General features: G+C 48.0%; 1 protein-coding gene across 3 annotated transcripts in view; it reads left to right on the top strand.

Annotated features, from left to right (window-relative positions):
- Positions 1–26,947, top strand: part of LOC144756179 (E3 ubiquitin-protein ligase TRIM17-like) — a 401,785-nt gene that overhangs the window by 242,878 nt on the left and 131,960 nt on the right. The window lies entirely within an intron of this gene.

The following is a 26,947-nucleotide window of genomic DNA, read 5'->3' as shown; positions in this document are numbered from 1 at the left end:
ATGGTTGGAAAGCCTGTGGTACAAGTGAGCTGGGCTAGTTGCAATATTTTTCTGTCAGGTCTGTTTTTGGTTCCGAGGCCGATCTTAACAGGAGTACAAGAGGCCTCACCACTCTGAATATTCCTTGGTTTCGCTCCCAAGTAGGCCAGGTTGACATTGGCTTTCCTCCCGTCAATGATGGGGTTCGGGTCTTTGCACGCCCGGTCCGCCGCGGCCCTGTCCACCATGGTCACAAAGCCGTAGCCCCGGGACTTGCCGGTCTGCCGGCACGGCCTCCTCGATGTCCCCGAACACCTCGAAGTACTTCCTGAGCGAGGCGTCGGTCGGGTGGTAGGGGAGGCCGCCAACAAAGATATTGGTCATGGTGGTGTCCTTCTTAGACACCGGTCCTTGTCGCCTGGACCATGATACCAACTCCACTGGTGCCGGTTGATGGCAATAACTGATGTCATGTTCGAAATTATAAAAGCTCAGCCAGCTATGATGCAGCCTGACTCCAACCCAGTTCCTACCAGATCACAACTACCAGCAGAAACTCCATTTGCCTTTGGTTTCCACTCTGATCCTGTGCCAGAACATGGTGCTTGGTGACCCTGACTTTTTTATCAGGTACCTTACTTTGGAAAGTCTCATTGTTCACACTTAGACCAGTAAGGTCATTCTATTCATTTGTGATCAATCCCCTGGGTAGATTAGCCAAAAGGATCGATGCCTTTGGCAAATAAATCTTTTCTTCTGCCAGCCAAAAATGCTGGATCAGTTGACACATGCCTTTTAGAGTGCGGCTAGCGAGATCTCCAGGACCTTAGGATCTCTTTGGCTGAGATGATCCATGATGGGCAGGATGTATTAATGTACGTCATTGGTGCAGATTTGGATACCAAATTTGTACAGGCATCGCTAATGGACATGCCCTTTTATGGGTCTTGACTTTTCGGAGAGAAGCCATACTTCACTCTGGAATGGTTGAAGGATAGTAGAGCTATAGTGCATTCCTTGAGGCATTTGACTCCTTCACAGCTTTTTTGACATCAGTTCCTTTCATTTAGTTTTTTTCCAAAGGGTTGACAAATAGACAGTGACAGCCTTCTCAGCCAGGGCAGACTCCACCCTGGAATGCTTTAAAGATAGTAGAGATACAGTGCCTTCCTTGGGGCTGTTGTTCCCTGCTAAGCAATTTTTGCCACCAATTCCTCAATTGTACGGTCTTTTCCAGGGAGCTGGAATATAAGCAGTGACAGCCTCCCAACCTCTAATACAGCAGACATCCAAGTCCTATCAGTGCTGTGGCATATAGCATAAGCTGCACGTCTGGTGGTTGGTCTAATAGGTTGATAGCGCTCCTTGGCAGTACGCTTTCTTAACAAGGATCAATAGCTGTAGTTTGCAAGATATACCTTTGCACAAATCTCTTGATTGAATAGCTTAACATGAAAACATTTCCATAGTGCTTAAAACTACTACCGGGGGGGGGGGGGGCGTGGCTAGCAGCCGGAGGAAATGGCCGCTCTCTAACGCAGCTCCCGGCCCTCGCCTGTTTATCCGTCTCATATATCTGCTATCAGACCCGGGACCCCTCTGAACTCGAGAGGTCCCCAACAGCAACCTTTGGTGCACTCCGCAGACTCAGCTTAGACCTTCGGGGAGGCGCAGTGAAGGAGATCGAAGCGTTCGAAGTGTGCTCCCCCCCGCGCGCAAGATGGCGCCCATTCCGATGCTCTGACTCTGATGCGCTCAGACCATCAACACCCGTGAAAGACCCAGCCTACGGAGTTCAGCCTGCCCCTTGCCACCGACCGGAGCGAAACAAACATCCTTCGCGACTGACGAAGACCCGCAGTGGCGCTGCGGACACCGTAGAGACCGCACTGAAGGAACACCTTGTTGCCGCCCATAGCCCCGAAGCGCCACCTACGCAATGCCCCGGCTTTCGGGCCTAGGCAATCCGGAGGCTCCGGACCCGGCTCCCTGCCTCGGACACTCAACAACTGCAAATACTCAGCAGCGAGGGAACTTGCTTCATCGGGGCGAGTTAGATCCAGCCCTCGATGAGGTGGGCCGGCTGCACCGCGGATCCCGGCTTGGCTCCATTTCACGCAGACAAGCCCTAGATCTCTTCCAGTGGCGGAACCCGGGTAGCGACTCTGTGAGTATTGGCCCCCCAACAGAGAGACTTGAACTTGGCTCGGGGAGTAACTGCTGCCTCCTGTCTCACCGCTTAAAGCACCGGGGGCCTAGACGGCTCGTACCCCGAATGGGGTCTGCATCGGCGAACTCTGGTGCACCCGGACTTCTCCTGTCCCGGCCCGGTTTGCTCCATCTGGATGGGCCTCCATGTCAACGCTCTTGCATCACGCTGGAGTTTCAGAATCTTGTTGAACGTTATAGCTTGAACCCGGATGGTACAAAGGGACAAACATTGGACTTGAGAGGCCCTCCTTCGAGCACTCCTGGTGGTGGCTTGACTGACGGGCCGCCCTTTCAACTCCTGGATATTTACTTCCATCGCAGTCTGTCGTGCACTGCTCTGGCCTACAGGCACTGTGACTCCAAATGGCGTCGGGTAAGGGGACCAGAAATCCACACCAGAGACAGATAAACAAACTTTCCTGGGGATCCAAAGGAGACAACAAGGATGCGACCCCACCTGGTGACCCGAAACCTACGTCCCCCTCATCGGGAGGTAAATCACTCACACTGGAAGATGTCATGGAGGCAATTGCGAGGGTCCGGTCCTCCCCTGCGACTCGTATCGACTCAGTTAACATAGAGGTGACTCTTCTGAGAGCAGATCTTCGTAAAATGGACTCACAGGTCGAGATCAAAACCGCTGCCCTCATGGGTGATACTTCTACCCTCCAGCAACAAGTCACCCAGCTTCAGAAACAGCAGAAACAAATGGGGTACCTTCTGGATGATTATGAAGGGAGGGCGAGACGGAACAACATCCGTATCCTTGGGGTTCCGGAGAGGATGGAGTTGCCAGCACCAGACCTCTTTGTTGAAGACTTAGTTACAAAACACCTCCAGCCTAAAAACCTCTCCAACTACTTCTCAACTTCAGAGATCGAGATACCATCCTCCAAACGGCTCGCTCGGGGCCGCCTTTGCTCCTGGACAACGCACGTATCTCGATCTTCCCAGACTTCACGGTGAGGGTGCAAGCACAACGACGCAGCTTTCTAGAAGTTAAGAAGGCCCTCCGAGACCAAAGTATAAAATATTCAATGCTCTTTCCTGCAAAACTACGCGTGGAGAAGGACGGCAAGGCCTGGTTCTTTCTGTCACCAGACAAGGTGTGGGAGTGGTTGGAGGGTTGGCGTCGAGTTGGAAGATCTCCAAAGATCTCCAAAGAAACGCGACTCCCCAGACGATCGTCCAAACGACGACAATCTTTGAGAGAGCCAAGAACTATTCACTGGAACCAACGAAGGAGGGGAATGACGATACTCTCCTGCAAGGGATCTAGAAGGAATCCTTGTTTGGACTTCACATGTCTGACCTACACCCATTAAGCGGGACCTGATTGAGGCTTCGAGTTGCGGTTCCTTCTTCCCCCAGAGGGCTCATGGCCCTATACGATAAGCTCTGGAACAATGAACCACGCTGTATTGTTTATAATATGAAGAAAGCACCAGGTTATGTTTTTTAATATAAACTTTGCTATGTCAGATTATTCTATGACTTTTGTCGGGCGAGAGGCACCACTGGCTCACCAAGTCCCCCTGATATGGTTGGGAGCGCGACTGGCACTCTGCCTAGTTGGGGTATGGATAGTTTCAAATCCGCGGGCAGGGAAGCAGGGAGGGGGGAAGGGAAATGGGGAGGGGGGAATTGTTCTATTCTGTTGTTCTGTTACGGGGTTTCATTGACGCTTATTGCAAGGTCTTTTCTAGTCACGAGTCACCTGTCCAGCTGGGTCCAAACCCAAAATGTCGGCTTCTCCGTAGGTTACCCACCCCTCGGGATGTCCGGGTGCCCCCCGACATCTCGCCTCTAACACTGCCAAAGTCTTGTTATACGTGTCGCTTCTCCCCTGCTCATGGCCACGAGTCCTACCTTTACTGCCACCATGTCTCGTGCCAACTCTAGGACCATCACGATACTCTCGTGGAATGTTAACGGATTGGGGCACAAAATAAAACGTAGTATAGTCCTCCAGTTCTTGCGGCGACACTCCCCAGACATAGTAATGCTATAGGAGACACACCTAGTGGGCAACACGTGTCATACACTTCAAAGAGGCGCCTACAAACTATTAGTTCACGCAGGGTTCACCTCTGGCTCCCGCGGTACTGCAATTCTGGTCAAGAAAACTTTAGCCCTAACCCACACAGCCACAGGGGCCGATCCACTGGGCCGGTTTGCAGTGCTGGAGGCCGCCTGGGAGGGGGCCCCCCCTTGTGTCGCTCTACCTCCCACAGACCCTGGGCCGCGATTCTCTTAAGGAATTGGGCCTCCGACTATTGAACCTGCCTACTGGTACACTCCTCATAGGGGGAGACTTTAATATGACGATGGACGACGACCTAGATCGTCACCCTAAACGCCCCTCACATAGACATAATACCGACTTACTGGACTTCACCCAGGCACTCGGACTCGAGGATATCTGGTGACACCACCATTCTGCAACACCATATTTCACACACTACTCTAATGCACACAAAAGCATGTCCCGCATCGACTATTTTTTCTGTCCCGCAACGGACTTAGATTACTTCACCAGACCAAAGGGCCTTCCCCGAGGTATCTCAGACCATTCTCCTATTACAGTAGGACTAACGTACCACCGCCCCTTCACCCAAGGCCCTATAATCATTAACCCCTGGCTTCTCCAGATCCCAGACATCAAGGATAGCCTGTTAGAACAGACAGGACACTACTTTGAGGAAAATGTCGGTTCAGTAAAGTGCGCAGTCACAATTTGGGAGTCATACATAGCATGTTATCAAAGGTCAGGCGTTGGCGATGAAAATGGGGTATCTTCGCAAACAAGATGAACAGATTTCTCGAGCGGAGTCTGACCTTCTTGGTTTTGAAGCTTCGCATAATACAGCCCCTTCGGTCGCGACAGCACACCGCCTTAATACCCAACAACTAGTATATAAATCCTTGACTCAAGAGAAGGCGCAGGCCCGCTTGCTCCACACTCGACATCGCATCCACGAACACGGAGACACTGCAGGAAAGATGCTGGCATGGCTAGAGAGACGGGAACAGGGATCCAGATGGGTCTCTTCCATAGTGAGGCCGGACGGCTCTAAGATCGTAGATCCACCGGCCATCGCGGAAGCCTTTGCTGACCACTTAGAAGCGGTTTACACAGCGAGAGAGTACTACTCCTCGGAAGAATCCAGGCAACTGTTGGAGGAAATGCATGTGAGAAGTTGGCCTGATATATGATGCTCACTAGTTCTAGTGATCACCTTGTATCAGTCCAAACAACCCTTATGGTGATTGGTTGTAAGTCAACCTTATAGACCAGCTATCCTAATGGTAGCATGGACAAAGCAGTCTTAGGCTAAACTCTTTTGGCATGTGAAGCCAGCCGTTTTACCACAATATAACCCCTTGAATACCAAGTGAAAGGACACCACACAGGTTGTTATGAAAATAAACAGTATATTTATTAATAACAACACCTCTGAACTCTTTATGAGGTCAGAGGGCTAAGCACATGACAATCTCTTACGAAAAATACTACAAGTTGCACAAAATTACAATGGGGCCCTAGGGGCACGACAAACCATATACTAAGTAAGTGGAATGTGAGAGTCGATAAAAGGAATGGAGCTGTCCAGAGGCTGTAGGATCGATGGGACCACGCTATACTAACTTCAGGTAAGTAATAGGGGGCCCACGGAACGCGTGTGCAGAGTGTGAACTCACACGCGAGATGCGTAACAACGTCTATGGACAGTACAGTTCAAGTTAAAGGTGAGTACGGACAATCCTGACTAGGTAGGACTAAAACGACTGTGGAACTGGACACTAGGACAGTTAAACTACCCTTGAGCACCGAAATGCTCTCGTTACCTCACCCACGGGCCGCGTGTGCATAGGTGTCAAAGTGCGTCGGGTTCTCGCGTTGAAGTCTATGAAGCCTGAAAGGAAAGATGCTGCAGGCGACCAGGAGGAAGATGTCCGGTGCAATCCAAGGGTGGATTGTTGAAGAAGGAGACCTGAAAGCAGAGGGGACAAAGTTCACAGTTACTAGCCAGTGACTGGAGTGGAACCAGATGTCGACCTCGCGATCAGGTGAAGAGTGGACGCTTGACTCTGCAGCCACGTGGACCAGGAGGTGTCTTCGACGACCAGGATGGAGGCACGAGCTGTCCCACGCAGGCTCTCGCTGTCTGCGGTGTCGGATCCGGGATTGGACTCAACAGGCCTTCGCAAAGGCAACCCACGCGGTGAGTGAAGAAAGCGTCTGGTGCGGACTAGGAGAGTCCGGGGTGCCCCTCTTTTGGAAGGGAGCAAGGGCCAGTCTCGAGCAACCAGCAACCAGACCAGCAGTGAAGATTCAAAGGTTTGTCGTCTAGGAGGCCACTAGCCAGCCGGCAAGTGACCAGACAACGCGTCGAGCAGCAACAAAGCAGAAGGGCCCCACGCAGATCTCGTGGATGCTGGAGGGCTGATCTTCGGTGCAGGGGCTGCTCGGGGTTGGGGCTTCTCAGTCCCCAAAGCACTTGGTCAAGTTTACCTCGGGAGTCGTGCTGGAAGCGAAGTGCAGGTTCATTCAAGATGGCCGGTCCCACGTGTCTCGTCGCACCCACGGGTCTCAGCTTTGCTGCAGATGTAGGTAGAGGTCGGAGAGGTCTGGGAATCCGGGTCTCGTCGGGCTCTGAAGTCTGGATCCTCGAGGGAAGACGACAAAGTGAAGCCGCTGGGTGCTTGATGGTGCCTGCAGTTTCAGGGTGGACACTCCTTGTCCACAAGGGAGATTCTTCAGTCTTCTGTGGAGCAGAACGTCGAAGGCCAGAGTTTCTTCTTGTTGAATAGTTCAGGATAATCTAATTTGGAATGGGACCAGCTCCTACCTTTATTCTCCTAAAGGGGGCTGCACTACTGACTAGGTCCCTCCCCTGGGTGGGACCAGGAAGGGGGGTGGCTACACCCCTTATCCTTTGTCCGGTTTCCCGCCAGAGCTGGGGCTGGGATGCCCCAGCAACTGGTTTGAACCGGTGTATGCACAGGGCACCTTGTGTGCCCCAGGCATGTCTCATTCCTTTCAGGCCTCCCTACCTTAATACACAAAATCCTGTCTGGGGTGGTGCTAGCACCTCCCAAGGCAGGAAACCCTTTGTCCAAGCCATCCTCGCTGGAAGGACTCCCAGCAGCAGGAGGTCAGACTTGTTTCTGTGGTGGCAGCATCCATTTTGTGATGCTGAGGCTCGAGTTAACTTTAACCAGGGTTCACAGTTACATACATGTCGTGTCCCTCTAGAAGGGTGGAATGCTACCCCCGTCGCCAGAATTGGCGAGGGGGTAGTATTCCAAATCGTATGACACCTTACTCGACATGTTTTGATAATGTTATACCAGAGTTAGCATTTAAGCGCGAGGTTGATAATGCACTTAAGAGTATATGGTATAGCGTTATCATGGAACAGCTATTAGGACTTGGTTCCGCAAGCTGCAAACGGGCTCAGCTCATGCCAGAGCACCATCTCACATAATTCCAAGCACTCTGCCTTCAGGATTGATAAGGCCTTCCATAGGAGTGACTGATAGGAATATATGTGTCCATTTTAGGGTTAGATATAGGTATACTATATCTATAGCAAAGGGTGTTTACACCACCTTGCCCCAGCTGTCATGCAGCCAGTTGTGTCAGATTTAGATGGCCAGCCAGGGGTGGCATAATACATGCTTCAGTCCCTGGTAGGCCCTGGGTACACCTATGCCCTGTGTACAGGGACTGATAAGGTGGCCCAGTACCAATTGGTAAATGCACCTAAAGTACATGCTTGTCAATTTAGAGAGAGAACAGCTAGGCTGTGGGTCTGATTAGCAGGCCCACAGCCAGGGAAAGTCGTAAACCAGTGAAGCAAAAAGCAAAAATCTGGGGTGACCATAGGATTGCAGACCCCACTCGCCTACAATGCGCTTGCCTACCATTTCAGAGTCAGACAAAGAGACTCTGGATGCAGACATAACAGTAGACAAGCTTACCACAGCAGTATTTGGTGTAAACTCTGGCAAGGCCATGGGCCCCAACGGTGTCCCCGCTGAGTTTTTGAAAGCTATGGCTCTGGAGACGGTTCCCCATCTAAAAAATATGTTTGAAGAGAGTCGGGAAAGAGGTATCTTACCTCCCACTCAAAGGCTGGCCTCCATAGCGGTTATACTCAAACCTAATAAACCACCCTCAGACTGCGGCTCCTATAGGCCGATCTCTCTTATAAATACAGAGGCCAAAGTCCTGGCCAAATTATTGGCGACTCGCCTACTGCTAGTACTTTCCTCTCTAATCCATGATGACCAATCGGGCTTCCTTCCGGGCCGTAATACGGCCCTTAACCTACGACGAGTCAACAACGTCTTAAGTCGGCAATCTACCATGCAACACGATGCCGCCATTTTATCCTTAGACGCCACGATGGCGTTTGACTCGATCGAATGGTCCTATCTTTTTGAAGTTCTCCGTAGATTTATAATTCTGACCTATATTCATCCAATGGGTGCGTCTTCTATATACTGGCCTGTCGGGTCAGGTTACGGGTCAACAATCATACATCTCGTCAATTCCGACTCCATAGAGGGACCCGGCAGGGTTGCCCCTTGTCGCCGTTATTATTTGCCCTCACCCTGGAACCCTTGGCCCACTGGGTCCGCACAGGTGTTTCTACCCGAGGCCTCCAGTGGAGTGATGGGACTCTGGACAAAATTTCTCTCTATGCCTATGACATCCTGATATATGTAGCTTCTCCCCGATCTTCAATTAACAGCCTTTCCCACGTCCTCACCAACTTTGGGAAATACTCAGGCTACTCGATTAACTGGTCCAAATCCACACTCTATATGCTACATGGTTCCCCACCTAAGCTCCCTAAAGGATTTACCATTACAATAGCTCCAGATGGTGGAACGCCATCCCACTGGAACTAAGGTCTCTTCCCACCCTTCAGTTATTTAGAAATGCCCTGAAAACTCGTCTTTTTGTGCGGACATATTTGTAGTTGTGCTTTGCCTTATTTTTCCTGATCTGTTTTGGTAGGCGCCTTGATGCCTTCGGGTTTTAGTCGCGCAATACAAATTGTTTTTCATTCATTCATTCATTCATGGTTTCAGATACCTCGGTATCTACATCACGCCCGACCCGGCGGTGTTCCTAGACCGAAATCTAATGGGCCCCCTGCGAAGGCTGCATAAAGATGTAACGCATTGGCACTCTCTTCCATTATCCCTTCCTGTTAGAGCTGCGTTATTCAAGATGCTAGCACTTCCGCGCTTCCATATGCCCTACAGAACTGTCCATTCCCAATTATAGACTCATACTTTAATGCCGTAGAAGGTGACATACGTCAACTTTTATGGGATGGGGGAGCAGCACGTATAGCCCTTCATAAACTCACCCAGAGCTCGTATGACGGGGGTATAGCCTTGCCTAACCTGCGTCTCTACTACTGGTCGACGCAACTGGTGGCTATTAACCACTGGATTCACGGCTCCCCCTTAAATCCGGCTTACCTCCTTGACAAGCTCCAGACCGGGCGATAGGGATATCTAGGATCCCTCTATAGTAAACCGACCAGGAACAGATATGTAGGGCCCATGGCACATACGATTGCGATATGGCACAAGACTAAGAAGTGTCTGGGATGGTCACATATAATCACTGGAGCGACCCCTCTATGGTCGACGCAGCAATTAGGTTCCCTCTTCTTTTTTAAAGGTTTTGATAAATGGGACACGATTGGAATTTCCACGGTGGGCGACTTAGTACACAGAGGCAAACTTCTGACTTTTGCAGACCTACAATCCAAATATTCCCTAGCACCAACGGAACACTTCCGATATCTCCAAATCAAACATGCCCTCCTCCATGCCATTTCCGACCTTACTTCCTTACCTGAGAGTTCCCCCTTGGAAGACAGGCTACTGTCGGAACCTCTCCCCGAAAAGGCCGTATCCCTCACTTAACGTAAATTATGTAACAACCTGCCTGACACTTTCCGACCCCTACGCAATAAATGGGAAGAAGACTTGGGGCTATTGGAAGAAGACTAATAGCGGGCGGCTTTAATGTCTCCAAGGGAGTCGGCCATGAACCATAGATCCAGACTAATCCAATTGAAGGTCTTGCATGGTGTATACATGTGTGCTCTTACACTAGCTAAAATTGGCAGGCGCCCTGACACAAAATGCCTCAGAGGGTGTGGACAACCGGGCACCTTCTATCACATCCTGTGGGACTGCCCGGAAGTGTAACAATTTTGGGAAAGGGTCCTGAAAAAAATGAGGGACTCTGTGGGTAAGCAGATTCCACTATCCCCGAAAGAGTGTGTCCTCAATATATGGGGAGCTACAGACCTGAATGAGCTGGAACTGCAGTGGGCAGCGCTTGCCCTACTATTAGCCAAACGCTCCATCGCTATGAAGTGGGGTTCTCCAGAGAGGCCTCTGGTAGTGAGTTGGTTGGCTGAGATGGATCGGTGCATGCTAGCTGAAAAGACTGTATACAAGATTAGAGGCTGCCCCACGAAATGGGACACAAAATGGGGGCACTGGAACAGGGTTCCGAGGTGAATTGTGTGACTCTCCTTCGCTTGAACTTTCAATGTCCTGGACCGGACCCAATTCTTGAATTGTTGCCTATGTAACTATTGTGACTATGATACAACTTGATTCCGATATATGCTGTTATATGTAATTGATGTATGACTTTGCTGTATTTTTTGAATAAAATATTATGTTAAAAAAAAAAAATTACTACCAACCTTCTTTAGATCTTACTACAGACAGTGCATACCTATTTCTTCCAAAACTTTAACGTACTTACAGTGGTATTGATTAGCCCTATGCTCATCATTGGATGACTTAGCTGTCTATCATTTTGCTCTCGAGTTAATTACTTTCTGCCCCATTCCTCTGTTTCCCCTTTCAGAAGCATTTATGTCTCACAGTGCTCAGATTTCATAAATTGTATCTTTCCACTGCTGATATTAAGGAATTACGTCCTGGCAGTTAGCAATGTGCTTTTGTTATGCATTTTGCTTGTCAATCAGCAATTCAATCAGTCAGTCAAGTCACTTTATTTGATACTTATGTTGTAAGATCATAAAAGTACATATTTGCAAAAATAAAAGCATTCGTCCAAGTACAAAATTTAAAAAGTCATAAAAGAACAGCCATTAAACATATACAGAACGTTCATGACAACTAAACAATCAGTTGAGAGCAATTGCTAGAAACAAAGCATGTAATTCATTCTTTAGTATTATACATTCGCCTAGTTTTCCATGATAAGGATAGAAAGGGCACCGCAGTGTAATAAACAAGGGGATCAGGCAATGATTGTAAAAAATACATTTCTATACGGCATTGTGTGAAGTTATATTAGAGCATGAGGGGCAATATACATTGTTTTGCGGTGTACCACATAAAATTTACAAAAGAAAAAAATGTGCACGTTTGATTGTGCTGAGACACCATCACAGGGACAGAACAAAAGATCATGGATAGAAAAAGTTCCCGATGCATGGGCCAACATACAAGGAATGAGATTTAGTCAAAACCTAAATACGAGAAATCTGTGATGTAAATATGTCACGGTAAATAAAGATGAGGATTATCCTTCCTGGACAATCGGTCCCTCTAAGTAAAAATGTACTGATACTTTTAGACAGTTAGTTTTGAATCTTTCGTTTGACCTATGTGTGAGAAAACGAGTTTTAATCTCCTGTTTTTAAATTTTAGAGCAATCACTTGGTGAAACAAATAGGTGCTGCAAACCAAGGGAGGAGAGACTATTTTTGATATATGTTGTCCATGGAATCCTGTGGACATGTTCCAGAAAGAGACAGTCTTCTATTAACTTCTGAGTGATGGGAACAGATTTTCTTCTCCAGATGGAATGCCATAAAATGATTGGCGCCAGGCTAACTATATTGTTAATATATATAGCATCGATTTCTGCTTGACATTTAACATTTGAGAAGCTTACGGGGAACCCTACCAGTTTTTTACAGTAGGTATCCTTCATATCCGGAGAGCTGAGGAGTTAGAATAACTCTAGATGCCTACCCCATAAGTTGCTACCGAAACAGATTTGACGATGTAGACTTTTTTCACCATACAATAGGTTTCGCTCCTATTTTTTTTTTATTAAAGAGTATAGGGCGATTAAACTTTTTTCTAGCAATAAACCCCTTGTAGTAATCATATTAGACAAAGTTAGTGTTCTATCAAGGGTCACTCTTAGATAAGAAAAGGCATCAATTTGGGCTACCTTCTGACCATCTGAATAAAAACTTGGAGCCTTCCTGTCCTTTCGTTCGATAATTAAAATTAAGGACCTAGACTCGTTGGTTTTTAAATCCAAATTTGGCATAAATTTCACATAAACCTCTAATAACCTTTGTAGGGCTAGGCCCATGCGGGCAATTAACACCACATCATCTGCTTAGAGGAGGATTGGGGAGCTTTTGGGGACATCTGGTGTTGAGTCCGATAGGGGAGCTTTTACCCCTTTAGTATAGAATGGAAAAAAGATGGACAAGTACGCAACCCTGTTGGAGAGCCATGTTGATTGGGAACGCACTGGTTCACTCTCCCAGCCTCCGTATTGGATACAGGCCGAGCCCGAAGAATAAAGCTGCCTTATAAAGAGAGTAATTGACTCATCGATACCCATTTCCTTCATTATCCTCCATAGATGGTGATGAGTCATGCAGTCAAATGCTGCAGATAAGTCAATAAAAGCCAAGTATAACTTTTGCTGCTTGGCTTGGGTATACTTGGCGATTAACAGATTTACATTGAGGCACTGATCCTAAGTGCCCATCCCCTGTTTAAAACCGTATTGGACCGGGATCAAAACATAATTGCTGATGGCCCATTCCTCAAGTTTGTTCAATAAAACCCGGCCAAAAGCTTAGCAGAACTCTCCAGGAGAAAAATTGGTCTATAATTTTAAGGCTCTGACTTATCTCATTTCTTGTGGATGGGGATTAAAACAGATTTCGTCCCAGAGTCTTGTGGTTCCACTCTGGCGACTGCGTTAAAAACGTTTGTCCACACCATAACCATATGTCCGGCTGTTCAGTAACGAAATCTATCAGAGTACTATCCGGGTTGGGGGCTCTAATACTGGAGCATTGCATATGGGCCTCTCTGATCTCATGATGGTTAAAAGTGAGGAAAGGGTTAGTAGAGAGAGAAATGGCTGTGTAATCGCCCCTCAGCTGCAGGGTCAAAGGAAAGGTATACAACCTAAGATTCCTCATCCACATGACAATCCAGACTCGCAACTGTAGATGGTTTAAGAAAAGAAGCGTTGATATCTCTCCAGAAGTCCCTGGCATTATTAGAGATGGTGGCTAGGTGACATTTTTCCCATGCTTCTTCCTTTAAAGTGTTAATTCTGATCTTCTTCATTATACCGGACGTGGAGACATTTGAATAATTTCACTTCTCTAGGCGTAGCTCTAAGAGCCTGATGTAAGACTAATAGGGAGTTGGTACTAGCTTGTTCAAACCATCTAGGGCCTGAATTTTTGGCAGTAGGTTTTTAATCTCAGGTAGTATCAATTCAAAGGCCATGGGTACCTGGGTAGGATCATATTCCGCTTCTAGGCAGGTCATGCAACCGCGGCAGGAACAAGGTATGCTTTATCTTTTGTGGCCCATTTGAGGATAATCCCATTATTTCTTGATATCGTGGGTTTGACATGTCTACGGTGCTCTGGATGGATTCCTACCCATTCCAACTCGCCAGTGATGGCAGCATGATCACTAAAATTAACATACTTCATTTCTACATTGCGGATGGATTTTTTTCAGGGGTCCAAAATTGATAAACAATAGTTGAACCCTGGGTTGATGTGCCAAATGTATTTTGTAACATACCTGAGCTTAAATCTATAGGATTCAGCACCTCTAGATTATTAATCACAAGGAATCTATTCAGAGCGTCTCCATAGTGGTTATGTGTGGAATTAAATGAAGGCTCACCTGCCTCATCAATTAAGTCACACGCTGTTGAGTTTGAGAGGTGACAACAATGTGCAATGAGTATTAAAAAGTTAATTAATTTCCCCTTCCAACTGGTCAACAACTTTCCTCATGTCACTGGTAAAGTTGTTGTTATAAAAATTGATTATAAGGACACTGTTACCACCTGGGCCTTTTAGATGAAGTAGATGATAATAAGGGGAAACCTTATGATATGACAGGACTACCAGACTTAGGGTATTTTTCAACAGAGTCAAGATCCCTCCCCTGACACGGCCTGATTTATACGGAAGGACAGTGGTGTAAAAAGAATGGTAACCATCTAAATTAATTGTCTCAGTTTCCAATGTTTATTGGAAGACAGATCAAGTCATAGGAGGTGACTATTTTTAACTAATCAGGGTCAGATAGTTTGGAGCTCAGACCGGCAATATTCCAAGTAATTAATTTGGTGTTATCTATGTGATCACATAATGCAAGAGATGACTTGGGGCTTTCTGATCCTGATGTAATGTGGCTCTGAACAGGAGTGGGAGTCCTCCTGTTAGTCCTCTGTCCGTCACAACCCTCCAAGTCTGTTACAACATTAAATTGATTGTGGGTGGGGAAACCGATGGTCCTGACTGGTTTATAAAAAATGCCCAGCGGTAGTGCAAATATTTGGTTGGTCCTAACTGGGTGAGCGATGATGGCCCTCTCAGAAGCCAATGAAGCAATTGGTGAACCATCTATTGCAAGTTGAAATTAACCACCACACAATCCCTCTCGATAGGTTTCTTTGAATACCCCACCCAGCCCACCCTTCTTGCCATTCGAATTCGGGACAGTATTTCCCCCGCACCCCCATATGTTTGGTAATCCACTAGCATGCGTTGTTCATCAATTGGTCTGTGGTTTCCTTTTGGTTACTATGTAATTTGGGGACATTTGCCAGAATTATAACGCAAGGACAAGCTGCTGGAGTGATGGCCAGTCTTGTATGGCAGTCCGTTCCCCCCTCTTTTCGATGCGTTCACACCGTCAGGTGTTGTTCTTGGCAATTACAGTCCCTTGGATATCCCCTGTGAGGCATTATGCTTAACAAAGGTGGATGAGAATGTAAGTAATTGAGTTGCTGCATTGGAAGTTGAACCGGGGTTATGTGGGCCCCTGCTGTCATACCTCCTGGGTGAGTGGGTAAGAATATTATAGCAAGCATCAATTAAATATGCCGAATTATTCTAGGTATATAAATAGAAAATAAGTAACCACTAGCTATGCTATACACATAGATCAAGACTGCAAAATTAGTTAAGAAAAATATATTTATGATTTTATTGATATTCATCACTCATTTTTTAATAATATTTGTGTGTATATTTCTTTTTTTATATATATATAATTCATTCATTTAATTCAGTTCATTTTTACTAAGATTGAAAACAGTACAATATTAGTAAATATTAGCAGAAAAAAGTAATGAACCAAATATATCCAAAACACTCATGACAAAGAGAGAAAGTATTATCTAATTCATGCAGCAATCCAATAGTTTTGATAAAAAATGTGTTGAAAGTACGGTCGATATAAAATTGATGAGACCAAAGAGGTAGATGAAAGCTACGTGCATTTCGGCAAAACTGCCTTCATCAGGGGACTGTCTATTGCCATATAATTATGTGTGTAGAACCTCGATCAGATTACCAAACACTATCGGCAAATTTGAAGAGTTGTAGGACAGTGGAACGATTTTAGCTGTAAACAGTCCTATAATGTGCGTGAAATTGAAGGCTCAACATCTAACCACAGCCCTCACAAGATTACGTGTCGCGGCGATAATAGAATCCTCTTTAAAAAATGAATATGGTCACCAGCTGTCAATTTCTATTACACAATCTTGATATTGGAATATATTTCATACAATCACTTATTTCTGTTCGATGCTGGTGTTAAACAATGTTGAAGCTGCTTGAAGATGTACAGCTTAATTAGTGCGTGTTGGTCATCTTGTTCTTAAAAATTGCCACAAGAGGTGCTTTGTCCCTTGGTTATCGATAGTGAAAAGCCGCAACACAGCCTCCGGTAACGTCCAGCAGCGTTCAATCGCACCTCCTGAGTGAGAACATTTAAGCCTTTCACTAGATTCAACTCTCGTAAAGCCCAGGTAATCTGTATGATTTGTGAGGGGGCACGAGGATGCAGAGGTTGGATCATTAGGGATAATTGCCTCTACTACTTGAGCCGACGAATTGGAAGAAGTTGGGCCTCCCCCTGCTAAACAGAGAGTCGCTATGTTAGCCTGAATTCTGGTTAGTCTGTCTATAAGCAGTTGAAGTAAGATTGTGATTGACTGTTCAATTTTTAAAATCAAAATATCCAAGATAGGCGGAGAAGTCACAATTGTATTATGGAGAGCAACTGAAGTAGGCTTAGTTATTCTCCCTCCCCCTTTTTAGGTCTCGCCTGTCGATGCGCATGCGCATCGAGCTTGCGAGACTATTGGGGCTTAACCACTCTTTAACTAACTTGCAAGGAATCGTGGCGATTCCTTGCAGTGCCCGTGACTTTTAAGCTCAATGCGCATGCTCATTGAGCTTAAAAGCGTGTGCACATCAGTTCCCTCAGCCGCACTCCAGTCCCCTGCTGCTTTCACACCCTCTCCCCGCTCCGCCCCCTCCCCTGCCCGCCGTGTCGCATTTCTCCTCCCCCTCCCCTTATCTGCCTTTCCCTCCGTCTTGTTTTTTTTTTTACCCGCTCCGCCCCCTCCCCTGCCCGCCGTGTCGCATTTCTTTTCTCCTCTTTGCTCCTCCAGCAGTTCTCTGTCACCTTTCCTTCTCTCCTCCCTTGTCCACCTTTTCATTGTTTTTGCCCACCTCTCCTCCAGTTGAACTCTGTCACTAGCTCCTTTCAGCCCCTTCTCATTCCAGTGTTTTCGGGTCCCATCTCATGCTTGGGGTTAAGCTCCCTTTGCCTGCAAATGCACGGGAAAACGGACAGACACGCACCAGGAAACACCACACAGACGCAGTACAAGCATTGATTAATCACTCGCACACATCACGTTTTACTCCTTTGCTAGTGTTCTCGTTGTTTACATCAGAAAGAAACAGACCTTAAAACGATTGAATAATTGACAGAATCCTCAAATATTGTTAATTCCATTGAAGTCTAGTGAAAACGCTGCTCGAAGATGATATGTTGCTAAAATTACCGTAACAAAATCAATCCACTCACTGTAATATTCTTAATGTAATTGTATGTGCTAGCACCAGAAGGTATGGAGTGAAATTACTTAACTTGTGAGTAAACATATTTGTTCACACCCTCTCCCCGCTCCGCCCCCTCCCCTGCCCGCCGTGTCGCATTTCTCCTCCCCCCTCCCCTTATCTGCCTTTCCCTCCGTCTTGTTTTTTTTTTTACCCGCTCCGCCCCCTCCCCTGCCCGCCGTGTCGCATTTCTTTTCTCCTCTTTGCTCCTCCAGCAGTTCTCTGTCACCTTTCCTTCTCTACTCCCTTGTCCACCTTTTCATTGTTTTTGCCCACCTCTCCTCCAGTTGAACTCTGTCACTAGCTCCTTTCAGCCCCTTCTCATTCCAGTGTTTTCGGGTTCCATCTCATGCTTGTTATAAAGGGGCTGCCAAAATGCGGACACTCCTCAACCCTCTGCTTCACATGAGACTCTGCGGCTCTCCTGGGACAATAAACCACTCCAGAACAAACATGGAGTTGTCATACGCGGCCATCTATCTCAATTAAAGGCCACATAGCTTCTCTAACCTCTAGGAAAATCTAGCCCTGCTATTTAATTTTGGTGCGGGATTACTGTGTAAAGAAGGTTTGCATAACGTCTCATCTGACTAACTAGTGCTTTAGTTTAGCATTGTATGTGTTTTCATAGGCTTGTGTGTATGTCCTTTAATGCATGTGCATGCTTGTCTTTTTCTGTTCAGTTCCCGTGTCAGTGTGTGCTTACCTGGATTTCCGTTTGTCTAATTTATGTGGCCTTTGTCAACGAGGCAATCCGCTACTCTGTCCAACGTTTATGAAGACGAGACACTCAACCACGCAATGCCACTCACACACACAACGCCACTCACACACACAACGCCACTCACACACGCAACGCCACTCACCCACGCAACGCCACTCACCCACGCAACGCCACTCACCCACGCAACGCCACTCACCCACGCAACGCCACTCAGCCACGCAACGCCACTCAGCCACGCAACGCCACTCACACACGCAACGCCACTCACACACGCAATGCCACTCACACACGCAACGCCACTCAACAACGCAACGCCACTCAACCACGCAACGCCACTCAACCACGCAACGCCACTCAACCACGCAACGCCACTCACACACGCAACGCCACTCACACACGCAACGCCACTCACACACGCAACGCCACTCACCCACGCAACGCCACTCAACCACGCAACGCCACTCACCCACGCAATGCCACTCACCCACGCAACGCCACTCAGCCACGCAACGCCACTCACACACGCAACGCCACTCACACACGCAACGCCACTCAAACACACAACGCCACTCACACAGGCAACGCCACTCATCCACGCAACACCACTCACACATGCAACGCCACTCAACAACGCAACGCCACTCAACCACGCAACGCCACTCACACATGCAACGCCACTCACACACGCAACGCCACTGAAACAACAGCGCCACTCAAACAACAGCGCCACTCACACACGCAACGCCACTCACACACGCAACGCCACTCACACACGCAACGCCACTCACACAAACAACGCCACTCACACAAACAACGCCACTCATCCACGCAACGCCACTCATCCACGCAACGCCACTCATCCACGCAACGCCACTCATCCACGCAACGCCACTCATCTATTTGCAAAACGAAAAATGTTAAACTCTTCTATTGCGAGACCTATTGCATTTTCAATGCTTGTTTTATGTCTCGTCCTGCATAGGAGGAGACCTGATGCCATCGGCAGAGCTTTTTCAGCAAAGAAGTGCACGTGTTGCATTGCTTGCAATGCAACGCGTGCACATCTTGGCGATTTCCTTTCAGGAGCACCGGCGCCATATGGTTGTGCCATATGGTTGCAGGCTCCCGAAAGGAAATCGCCGATGCCCCCTCCCCCTGCTGCCACTTTCACTGCCGCGCTGCTTCACTGCCGCGCTGCTTTACTGCCGCGCGGCCAATGCTTGTTTCATTTGGGATTAAGTCTGTTTTGCTGGGGTTAATTGAATGAATGCATTCAGATTTCGACTGGCAATTCTTAGACACTCATTCCAAAATGTACTTAATTGTTGAATAGAGAGAGAGGCAGACTTTTTGCATAGAGAAAAGGTGAGCAGGCTCGCTCAACAAAATCTACCTTTAAACTGAATGTCGCAACTCACAACCTTTGTCCGTCTACGAGCCTTACATGATTCTGAGGCTGAGAAAACAAGCACACATTTTTTTTTTTTTTTTGCGATTTTATGAGCCCAAACGTGACTCGAAGGAATTGGAGTGCTCTACATGAGCATCAGTTACCATATACATGGCCTTTATTGCAGCCGCACCCGAGTACTTCACAGGTCTGTAAAAGACTATTTACGTAACATAACAACATAACGTGTTAACGAGGCTGTGTTGTTTTTCCACTCCTTTTTAGCACCCCTGTATTTCCACTCTGCTATTGCTCGAAGAATTATCCCCCCTGCTTTCCATCCTTGGCGGAGAACACAAATACCTTGTTTTGGTGTACTTCTGAGTCTGTTGGCAGGAATCTGTATATAGTGGCATCGTGGTTAAAAAAATGATAGACTGGGATGAGGCTGCGACTGAGCATCAGTGTCAGAGATTAATTCAAGCATCCGTTCATCACTGGTTGTTTATTGCAGTCTCACTGTCAGCAGAAAGATTCTCCTTCAAAGTAACAGAAAGATTGTTCCCTTCTGAAGACTTTGAAAATGATACAGTTCACAATGGCGTGTGATTGCCGAGTCAGAAATACAGACGCTTCAAGTAGATTTGCTTAAGGTATGAGCTTCTCCGTTTCCCGGGTGCAGAGGCTAACTGGAACAAACATTTGCAATGCAATAGGTCTCGCATTTGTTGTAATTGGAGCTATTGGCATTGTAAATGGCAATGTTTTTTTGCAGTGGAATGATTATTTAAAGAAAAAAAGTGCACACTAGACCATATTATAATTTTTTATTAGTAACTGTATAGTAAAGCTATGGCTATGTTAACATAGAGGAGTGTGAATGGATGAATAAAAATACAAACAAGCATTTACAATGCAATGGTCTCGGCATTATTAAAGGTAGAGCTTTTGGCATTGCTCATGACATTTTCTTTTTTTTTATCATAAATAAATGGTATTGTCATTTACATTGCCAATAGCTTAATCGTTAAATAAATGGCATTGTCATTTACAATGCCAATAGCTTAATCGCTCGCATATGCATGACCTATTGCATTTACACCCACACAGAGCCACACTCACAAAGCCACCCACACACACATACAGAGCCACCCACACAGAGCCCCCCACACAGAGTCATTCACATAGAGCCACCTACACAGAGCCACCCTCACACAGACAGAGCCACACACACATAGAGTCACCTACCAAAAAAGCTATCCACACCGAGCCACACGCGCGCACACACACAGACACGCATACAGACAGAGCCACGCACACACACAAAGACAGAGCCACGCACACACACACAGAGCCACGCACACACACACACACAGAGCCACGCACACACACACAGCCACGCGCACACACAAACAGAGCCACGCGCACACACACACAGAGCCACGTGCACACACACACAGAGCCACGCGCACACACAGAGCCCCGCACACACACATACAGCCACGCACACACACACAGACAGAGCCACGCACACACACACACAGACAGAGCCACACACACACAGACAGAGCCACACACAGACAGAGCCAAGCACACACACAGACAGAGCCACGCACACACAGAGCCGCGCACAGCCACACAGACAGAGCCACGCACAGACAGAGCCACGCACAGACAGAGCCACGCACAGACAGAGCCACGCACACAGACAACATAAATGCAGTGTGTATGTGTTAGCTGATCACTGCATAAGTGAGTTAAAGAATGTGTTGAGGGTTTCACCTAACTCATTCAGCTGTAGTGCTTTAGGGATGAATTCTACTTGGAAGAGGTTTGATAACGTTCTTTAGACCCCCAAAAGAAACGTTTTGCTTCATTTGTGGGACCAATAAACGCTATTGCTACTTAGACAATATAGATTTTTCACAAAAACTACAAAGCTGGTGCTTTTTAGTTCGTCAGTAAATGTGCAGTTTAAGTTTTGCCAGGCAGGAGTGTGCTTGTGCCCTCCGTCGTGCTGTGTGACTCTAAAAAGGGGACGGAAGTGATACTCACGGTGGTTGTCGGGTGTTCTCCGGGACTATTGTCGCCAGCACGAAGGCCCCCTTCCTCCACGGTGTCGAGCAGCATGGTGGCGGCCCGCAGCTGGTCGCGGGTCGTCAGGTCTCTCCACGCACCCACGGCCTGCAGCTGCAGGAGGTCGTTTACCAACTCCACCATGGCTTGCGGGGCAGAGGAAACAGGATCTGGACAAAAGTCCGGTGGGCCCGCGCGGGCTGTCAGACATCTACTTAAACATTCTGTGTGATATGACTAATAATGTAGGGCTTAATAATAGGTATTAAACCCTAGCCTGCTCAATGCTCATCATGCCCCCAAATCAATAGTCCTATTCCCGGCAAGTCTGTTAAATTCACGTAAACACAACGTTTCTCAAAAAATCCCTCTACAAAGCTCTCACAGCCCACACAGCTCTCACAGCCCACACAGCTCTCACAGCCCACACAGCCCACACAGCCCACACAGCCCACACAGCCCTCACAGCCCACACAGCTCTCACAGCTCTCACAGCCCACACAGCCCACACATTTCACAGCCACACAGCTCTCACAGCCCTCACAGCCCACACAGCTCTCACAGCCCACACAGATCTCACAGCCCACACAGCTCTCACAGCCCACACAGCTCTCACAGCCCACACAGCTCTCACAGCCCACACATGCTCTCACAGCCCACACAGCTCTCACAGCCCACACAGCTCTCACAACCCACACAGCTCTCACAGCTTCCCATCTTCACCACCCTCAGCCTAATGTGTGATCCTGGGCAAATCCCTCTGTCTCACAAGGCCACTGATACCTTCACAGACAAATATAGATTAGGACACGTAGAAACTGGATGAATATGGCATTTACTGAGAAGTAATTGGAAACTAAACGTGCCATTGTCAGATCTGTGCATGTTGATATTCCCCCACCTCCGTTGAGTACGTCAATAATTTTATTTCGAACATTTTTGTAACTCGGTGGGGGCTAGGAGAAACCTTTGAATTATTTACCAGGTGATTAAACACCTGATTCCAGGCCGTGTCTTGCTGTCAGCCAGAGGGGGGCCGATCCCACATTTGAGGGGTGCTGGCGGTGCGGCATCACATGCGATCCCTCAATAAATAAGCCGATAGCAGGGTGTGTTACGAGCCGTTCCGCGCGCTCCGGGCCGGGTCTTGCCGGCAGCCGCCAGGAGGCCGAGCCTGCACCGGAGGGGGCGCAGCCGGAGCTGAGGGCAGACACTGGCACCAGCGGGCTGAGGACAGACACTGGCACCAGCGGGCTGAGGGCAGACACTGGCACCAGCAGGCTGAGGGCAGACACTGGCACTGGCGGGCTGAGGGCAGCCGGGATGGCAGCCGTGGGGCCCGAGTCCCGGAGGCCTCTGAGGGGCCTGGGAGATAGGACCTGAGGCCAGCCCCCCGGAGAAGAAGGGGCCCTTGTCTTCACAGCAGCCCAGCTGTCCCCCAAGTGTCAGGGGCAGCGGCTGTTGGGCTGAGCCCCCCCAGCTACCAGAGTGGGGGTCGGCATCTTGGTGTGTGCACAGGAGGCTCTCTCGGACCTGCCCTCCTATTGTTCCCCTCTCCTCCGCCCTGTCCCCCACCCCTGTCCACACCCACCCCCTCGGGACAGGCTGCCAGGCAGGGACAGGTGCTGGGGGTCCGCGCAGGAGCCGCGGTGGAGGTCGCAGTCAGACCGGACTGCTGCTGCTGGTACTCCTGTGCAGGCTGCGCGCGCCAGCAAGGGACCCCGATCTGCGAGTGTGCCAGTCCTATGGGAGCAGTGTGTGCGCTGTGAAGGAACCGTATACTAAAAAACATAGTACTCAGCAACATCATACTTCCCCGCATATATTTTGAAAGTTTTAAAAGGGTCGCATACGTTTCAAACAGGGATCGATAGGACGCCCATTAACAGTTCGAGGTGCCAAAGAATCCTGCACTCAAATGAGAAGCCCCCAGGGTACACACTCACTTCGATTAAGCAGGGAACATCTGTCGGCCCCTGGGGGCACACGCAAGCAGTGTGATGCGCAGGATTACAAATACCTCCGGGCCACAGAGAGAACAAAATGCAAGGCCTCGGTGCCCGTCGCTCACACGCCATCGGCGGCCTCCGACCTCTCTAAACCTGCGATGTCCCTTACAGTCCCAAAGTGAGTTCTCACCTTATCGGTAGACATGTTCGTCACGCACGCAGATGCTCGAACTGACTGCCCTCCGGGTCTTGGAGCATCGGTAGCATGGGAGCCGCAAAAGGGGAGCAGTGCAGGAGGTGGAATCAGTCACACTTGCTGCCAGGCAGACGATGTTCTTACTGGGCGGCAATCAGGAGAAGGACGGAGACCAACAAAAAAAAAAAAATGGTGGCCGCAAGCTTCTGATATTTTCCGATTCGGGGGCGTGTTCGGCGTTCTAAAAATGGGCGTGGCTAAAAAGTGGAAAGAACAGCACGAACACGCCCCCAAATCCTAAAGAGACGGAGATTCTTTAGAGGGACGCCTCTCTCCTCCAATGGCTGGCCTCCGTTTAGGAAGCCAGCCAATGGAGGAGAGATGAAGAGAGAGGCGGGTTTAAAGCACACACTGAAAGACATTAAATCTCAGACTTCCGGCTGGCAAGCCAACCGTCGGTCCGAGACCCAAAAAGGGAAATGCCTCTCTCCTTTCTGATTGGCCGCCAGAATCAGGTAGGCAATCTTTCTTCCTGGAAACTAGAGGCAGTAGCCCCATTTCGTGAGAAGCAGGAGACTTAAGAGGGTGTTTCAGGAAATCACTGCTCACATTTTTTCCAGCTGTTGCACAGTCAAGAGAGTCAAGTCTGCCTGCACCATTGAGTGAAGCTACAGCAGATGAGAAAGACGTGCAGGGCCTTAACAAAGCCAGCAAAAAAGACAAGCATTTGATATGTGAGCATTGTTTACTCTTGAGGATGCAAAATGAAGCCGAGTCATGGGGCGGGAGGCCACTACTCCATCAGAACATTGACCATGCAAAGAAACCTAAAGTCTGAGTATGAGCAGGTTCACACCAGGTAGCAGAGGCAGGGAACATGTGCAAAGGTGCAGGAGGGCATAACATTGCCAAGCGTGCCTGAAGAATACCAGTATTTATTTATTTATTGTTAATGCACAGTTAGTAAAAAGCATTGCAGGTATGCAGATATAAAATATTTCATCGAAAATATAAATTATGTCATATAAAAGAGCTTGATGGTATTACAATAGAGAGCAGCTCATATAGGAGTCGAAGTATTAAAATATTTCATATAAACATTTTATATAGAGTTTCAGGGTCATCATAAAAAAAGCATTTGCAATGCAATAGGTCTCGCATTTACGCAAGTTTAAGCTATTGGCATTGTAATAAACAATGCCCTTTATTTATGTTTTAAACAAAAATAGGCATTGTCATTTACAATGCCAATAGCTTAAACTCTAGTAAATGCGAGACCTACTGCATTGCAAATGCTTATTTATTTTAATCATCCTGGTGTCTGTACGTAGCCTGATAACAATACTATTCATGCACAGCATTTAACATTCTTGTCACCCAAAAATGTTTGAGCTCATAGATTTTCCGTACTCCACAACACAGTAGCATGCAAATGACCACACCGGAGCTCTGTAGTTTACATATTCTTCAGAGGGCAACCCTTAACTAACTCTAACTGTTATCATCAACTTTATTCACCTTACTCAAACGCACCCCAACGAATATGTCATTCCTACAGAGTCTTTCAGGGACCAGAAGGGTCCTGCTACACAAGCTCAAAAGACACTACAGAAGCTACAAGGCCCCATGCTGGACATCCTGCATGCAGTGGTTGTGTTTTAGTGAACAGCACTTTGGACAGTGGAGGTTTTGTGCCCTTACTTACCTGTTAATATCAAAACTACAAATCCTGAAATGCAAATGAATGTTTGCTAACAAGGCATGAGTACCTAGCTTGGGGCAGCTCGTTGGCAAGTACGTATTACAAAGTTGAAAAAGCGAATCACTTCTGGTCTGAAAGAGAGATATCTTTCAGTCTCTCTCAATGCCTAAGGCCGGATGGATAGGAGGGAGGTAAAACGTATTTAAGTTCAAGTTCGGGCATTTATATAGCGCACTACTCACCCAGAGGGTCTCAAGGCGCTAGAGGGAGAGGTTCACTATTTGTCGAATAGCCAGGTTTTCAGTTCTTTTCTGAAGGAGATGTGGTTCTGAGTAAGGCGGAGGTGGGTGGGGAGTGAGTTCCAGGTCTTGGCAGCCAGGAAGGAGAATGATCTGCCACCCATGGTGGTTTTTCGGATGCGCGGGACTGCGGCGAGGGCTTGATTGGATGATCTTAGTTGGCGGGTGGGAATGTAGAAGGACAGTCGGGTGTTGAGGCATTCGGGTCCTAGATTATAAAGGGCCTTGTGTGCGTGGGTAAGAAGGCGGAAAGTAATTCTTTTATTGACGGGAAGCCAGTGGAGGTTTTTTAGGTGTCCGGTGATGTGCTCTTGGCGCGGGATGTCTAATATGAGTCTCGCTGATGCGTTTTGGATAAGCTGGAGCTTTTTCTGCAATTTTGTTGTAATTCCGGCGTAAAGTGTGTTGCCATAGTCTAGTCGACTCGTGACCAGTGCATGGGTGACAGTCTTTCTTGTCTCGAGGGGGATCCAGCGGAAGATCTTTTTGAGAATGCGAAGGACGTTGAAGCAGGAGGAAGATACGGCGTTGACTTGTCTGGACATTGAGAGAGAGGAGTCTAGAATGAAGCCAAGGTTACGTGCATGGTCTGTGGGTGTGGGTGCTGATCCCAAAGCGGAAGGCCACCAAGAGTCGTCCCAAGCTGAGGGGGAGGATCCTAGGATGAGCACCTCCGTTTTGTCTGAGTTGAGTTTTAGGCGGCTCTGTTTCATCCATTCGGCTACTTCTTTCATACCTTCGTGAAGATTGGTTTTGGCGGTGTTGGGGTCTTTGGTGAGGGAAAGGATTAGCTGGATGTCGTCGGCGTAGGAGATGATGTTGAGGTTGTGTTGACCTGCGATGGAGGCGAGAGGACTCATGTAGACGTTGAAGAGGGTGGGACTGAGTGAGGAACCTTGAGGTACGCCGCAGATGACTTCGGTGGGCTCTGAGTAGAATGGGGGTAGTCGGACTCTCTGGGTTCTCCCAGCTAGGAAAGAGATGATCCAGTCCAAGGCTTTTCCTTGTATGCCGATGTTGTTGAGGCGTTGTATGAGGGTGCTGTGACAGACAGTGTCGAAGGCGGCGGAGAGGTCGAGTAGAATGAGGGCCACAGTTTCTCCGTTGTCTAGGAGTGCTCGGATGTCGTCGGTCGCCGCGATGAGAGCGGTTTCGGTGCTGTGTTTGGCTCGAAAGCCGTTCTGT

This window comes from Lissotriton helveticus, chromosome 5_1 (genome assembly GCF_964261635.1).
Source record: "Lissotriton helveticus chromosome 5_1, aLisHel1.1, whole genome shotgun sequence".
In the NCBI taxonomy this organism is placed as follows: domain Eukaryota; kingdom Metazoa; phylum Chordata; class Amphibia; order Caudata; family Salamandridae; genus Lissotriton; species Lissotriton helveticus.
This window is presented reverse-complemented; position numbering and strand designations above follow the sequence as displayed.